This window comes from Scyliorhinus torazame, chromosome 1 (assembly GCF_047496885.1).
Source record: "Scyliorhinus torazame isolate Kashiwa2021f chromosome 1, sScyTor2.1, whole genome shotgun sequence".
NCBI lineage: Eukaryota > Metazoa > Chordata > Chondrichthyes > Carcharhiniformes > Scyliorhinidae > Scyliorhinus > Scyliorhinus torazame.
The window spans coordinates 88,399,698-88,404,836 of record NC_092707.1 but is presented as its reverse complement, the minus strand read 5'-3'; the positions used below and the strand labels follow the sequence as shown (position 1 = coordinate 88,404,836).

General features: G+C 50.5%; 1 long non-coding RNA gene across 1 annotated transcript; it reads left to right on the top strand.

The window, feature by feature from the left end:
• Window positions 1–1,315: 1,315 nt before the first annotated feature.
• LOC140429556 (uncharacterized) lies at window positions 1,316–4,803 on the top strand. Its single transcript, XR_011949122.1, has 3 exons — window positions 1,316–1,407; window positions 1,580–1,692; window positions 4,714–4,803. It is a non-coding gene; the product is annotated as an uncharacterized lncRNA (long non-coding RNA).
• Window positions 4,804–5,139: the final 336 nt, after the last annotated feature.

Below are 5,139 nucleotides of genomic sequence, written 5' to 3'. Positions count from 1 at the left end.
ACCTTCTCCACGCGAACCCGCAGTACGCCTACGTGGCGTACCCCGACGGTCGACAGGACACGGTCTCCCTGCGGGACCTGGCGCCCGCCGACAACACACACACCCCCCCGACACCGATCATCCCCTCCCTGCCACCGGCGCACCCCACGACCGCCCCCTTCCCGGGGGGATCGGTCCTCTCCTCCCGTGCCCGCCCAGGAGTAAAACAGGAAGAAACACCGAAACGCTCCCGGAGACGACAACGCCTGAACAAGCACCTGCACCACCACCGGGGCTGAGGCGATCGATGAGGAAGACCAGACCGCCCGCTCGACTCGTGGAATCCGCGTGACACCAAGAATGTTGTTGTAACAAAACATTTTTTTTTGCTAATATTGTAAATAGTTTTCACAAACTTGTACATAGCCCAGTGTAGGGCTAAAACTGTAGTAACATGTCTGAAATTTTCCTTCCAGGGCCAGCCTTGTAAACCCCTACCACCATGCGAACCACCACCCCGCCGGGTTCCTTTTTAACAAGGGGTGAATGTGGTGGTATGTATTAGGGGTCATGTGGGACTGTGAAGCCGTGATGCTATTGGCTGACAGATCCCGGGTCCTGGTTGGCTGCCGACTCCTGGCTCCGCCCTGAAGGCGGAGTATAAGAAACTGAGCTTCTCCCCGCTGCTTCATTCTGTTGCTGAGCTGCTAGGGACAAGTCTCGCTGAATAAAGCCTGAATCGACTTCATCACTTCTCGTCTCTCTCGTAAGTCATTGTGCGCTACACTAGTATCAATGTTAAAGTAAAGAACTCATGCAATTATTGTTACAGTTTCTCAAAAAACCTTTTGTTACTACTGGACGAGTTCAAGTCTTCTTCATCGAGATTTAGAAGACCTCATCAGCAGTGGCGGACCTACATTTTTGGGGCCCTGAAGCTTGAACTGTTATGGGGGCCCCTTCGCAACCAGCAACGAGGTCTGGGTAACCACTGTTATCTTCTTCAATGGGGTTGTTCCCCGACACATCACCACAAATTTTTAAAAAAATTAACACGACATCTCAGATTTTGATTAAAATTGCTGTACTGGATTATCTCACATGTCAAAGTCACTGGTGTGAATAAAAATTTCCTATGCTTTATAGTTTTCGAGTTATGGGGGGATGAAAATTAGGGAAATGTTATATACATGCATGATGCATCATAGAATGATGAAAGAAAACATAGAAAAGACCACAGTCAATATAATCTTTTATTTCAGACACCTATAAGAATACATACTACATGAAGCACATTTTACAAAATACTCTTTTCTCTGTTTTTTCTAGCAACATATTCACGTACAGTTTTGTCATAGGAGAGCTTCCTTGCAATGCCATTTTCTAGAGACAATATGCATAAAGAATTTCAGCGCACCTTCAGTCATGGTAGGCCGCAATTTGTTCTTCATAAAGATTAGCTTTGAAAAATTCCTTTCTGCTTCACAGCTTGTGATAGGCATTGTCAAGTACAGCTTAAGAGCAGTAGTAATATTGGGGAACACTTCAATTAGGTTTTGCTCACAAATAAGCTGAAGAACTTCTGCGCATTGCATTTTAGATGGCGTGACATCTTCTGTGTGCTGGGATTTCCTAAGGTGCAAATATTCTTTGAACTGATGACACATGTTTTCCAATGATTTCTATCAATTCTTCATACACGGGTTTGGATAGGTAAGTAGTATTTTATTTTAACTATTATTTTGTATTGAATTACACTATATTATTAATATTATTATTTTTTTAAAAAACCCTTCTCATACAGTAGACCCAAAATTTTTAAGCATTGTGGACTAAAGTCGCTTCTGGGGCCCCTCCGGGATTTGGGGCCCTGAAGCTTAAGCTTCATTAGTTTCATAGTAGATCCGCCCCTGCTCGTCAGTAACCAAGGTTTGAGCAACACATATTACACTCTGTAATATATCAAGATAATACAGGAATATAATAAAAGAGGTTCCTTGTCCTTTTTCAATATCAAAGAGATGGATGCCTGGCGCTAGTGTAGGTGGGAGTTCCCCCCTCTCCCTAGCCCCATTGTGTGCCCTGTTCAGCAGTGGCCCCAGGTCTCCCCCCAAAACTCCACTGGGAACCCATCCAGACCTGGGGTCTTCCCTGTCTGCATCGCCCCCATACTCTCCATCACCTCCCTCAACACGATTGGGGCACCCAATCCCTGCACCATCTCGTCCACCCTGGGAAACTGCAACCCATCCGGAACTGCTGCATTCCTTCCACCCCCGGCCAGGGGCTCCGACTGATATAATCTCCTGTAAAAAACACCCCCTCCACCCCCACTGGGTCCAACACCACCCTTCCCATCCCGTCCTTTACTCTGCGAATCTCCTTCACCGCCCCGTGCTTCCTCAACTGGTGCGTCTCCATTCTCATATACTGCCCCTCTGGCCCTCCGCAGCTGCCCCACCGCCTTCCCCGTGGACACTAATCTGAACTCCATCTGGAGCCTCTGCCTCGCCTTTGGCAGCCCCACCTCTGGGGCCTCCAAATATCTCCTGTCCACTCTCAGAATCTCTTCCACCAGCCTTGCCATCTCTGCCCATTCCGCCTACTGCCTATGCACTCGAATTGAAATAAACTCCCCCGAACCACCGCCTGGAATCCTCACGCAGCGTGGCGGCCCTGACCTCCCCCATGTCGTTGAACCTCATGTATCGCACACCACCTCAACAACCCCACATCCAGCCTCCATTGTGGGTGCTGCCCCCCCCCCCCCCTCCACCCGGTCCACTTGCCAATCAACCCAGTGCAGAATGTGGACATAGACCACAATCGCCGAATATTCCGAATCAACCACCCCTACCAACATCTTGTCCATCGCAAAAAGTCAATCCAGGAGTACACCTAGTGCACATGGAAATAAATGCCTTCACCCTCAATCTCCCGAACCTCCGTGGGTCCACCCCCCGATATGCTCCATAAACCCCTTCAGCTCCTTCGCCACTGCCGACACCTTTCCCGACCTTGGGCTCGACCGGTTCAAACTTGGTTCTATAACCATATTAAAAATCTCTCTCCCCCCCCGCCCTTCCCAAGCCCATCCCACTCACCGTCATGAACCTCCCCCTGGATCTGCCATGATGCTCCCCAACTTGAATGTCATCCGCTTATGACAGTGACCCAGAGCCGGGATCGAACCTGGGGCGGTGGCGCCGTGAGGCAGCAGTGCTAACCACTATGCCATCGTGCTGCCCTGATGCCGTATCTTGAAGTGCATCTCTTGCAAAAAGGCCAGGTCTGTCATCAGACTCCTCAGGTGCGCGAACACATGACCACTTGACCCTCCCATTCAGCCCCCACATGTTCCACATGACAAGTTTGGTCAGGGCAGCTCCCTGCCCCCTCCCCTGCCGATCAACCATATCCCTTTTTGGGACTGACTCTGGCCCGTGTCATGCGACCCTCCCGGCCCACCCTGGGATGTCCACCGTCATCACTCCCTTTCCAGCTGTGCCACAGCAACAACACCCTTGTCAGCAACCTTCCCCCCCACCCCCCCTCCCCCCCCACCCCCAAATAAAAACCCCATCCTCCCCCCTATGCCTACCTCCCGACAACCCCCCACTACACTCCGTTAACTAGCCCGGCCAGCTAGCATGGTGGCCCCCGCCCAAGGCCTCCGAACCCCCTACCCCCCAATCCCCCTCTCCCCCACCGTCTAGACTCTCCCCAAAAAAATAAACGGTGCACTCACCCTTGATATTCCTCCAACGGAAGAACCAGCCCTCCAAACACCCCGCCATCAAAACCAAAAGAACATTCCAACGGGAAAAGTTTCCCGAGAATAAAGAAAAAAAAACTCCTCACAAACTCCTCTAAAGTTCAATGGCCTCCTTCTCCTGCCAGTCCATTGTCCCTCATGAATTCCAGCGCCTCTTCTGGTGTGGCAAAATAATATTCACTCTTCTTGAAAGTTATCCAGAGGCAGTGCAGCACTCCAAAATTTACCCCTTCTAGAAGAAGGCAGCCTTGATCCGATTAAACCTGATCCTCCTCTTCACCAGTTCTGCCCACACATCTTGATACACCGACAACTCGTTCCCTTCCCAGGTACACTTCCTCATCTGCCTTGCCCACCGAAGAATCTTGTCTTTATCCAGAAAGTGGTGCAACCGCACCACCACCACCACCATCGCCCTTGACAGCTCAGCCACTTGCGGCCTCCACATCAGCGCCCTGTGAGACCTCCAGGGGCCGGTCAAAGGCTCCCTCCCCCATCAACAGCTCCAGCATTTTGGCCACATATGTGTCGACCTCCAGATCTTCGATGCCTTCGGGCATCCCCACAATCCTCAAATTCTGCCTTCTGTAGTGGTTCTCCAGATCCTCCACCTTCTCCTTCAGCCTCTTTTGGGTCTCCCCCATCACCCCCACCTCGGCCACCAATGAGGCCAACTGCTCCTCGTGCTTTCCCACCGTCTTCTCCACTTTCTGGATCGCCAGGCACTGGGACTCCAGCCTCTGCTTCACTCTCTCGATACCTGCTTTAACCGGCTCCACCACGTTGGCCTGGTCCTCCCAGGTTTCCTTCCTCTGCTGGCTGAACTTAGCATTCAGAAATTCCACCAATTGACCACTGGGCGGGCAGAACGGGCCCTTTGCCCTCCACCATCTTTACCTGAGGCGCACCATGAAGACTCTCCTGTTCTAACAGCTCCTTTTCTCTCGTCCCACTGCCAGTTCGTGGATCTATCCACCAGCCACATCAGAGGAATTACACCTTCTCCAGGTTCTCCTGCACCTCTTTCCATCCAAACGTTTGGCCTTCAGATGGCGAAAGGACTGGAAAATACCACCTTGAATGGGAGCCACCATATGTGTGACTGCTCAATCCATGGCCATCACCGGAAGTCTGTCATTCTATGATTCTAAGTGCAGATTTTGCTTTCTTCATTCCTTCAAAGTATTTAAAAAATTCACATCTCTGGTTTCCAGATTAATCATTTTATCAGAGAATGGCAGAAAATATGGGTTTTCTTTAATGAGGGAAATTGAAGGTGCCTGTGAAAGATGTCAAGTTATTGGCCTCAGGATTACTAAGCATACATAGCCAGTTTTAAAGTTGCAGGTTGTGGTAGTACCAGGTATTGCGGTACCTGAGAGGCT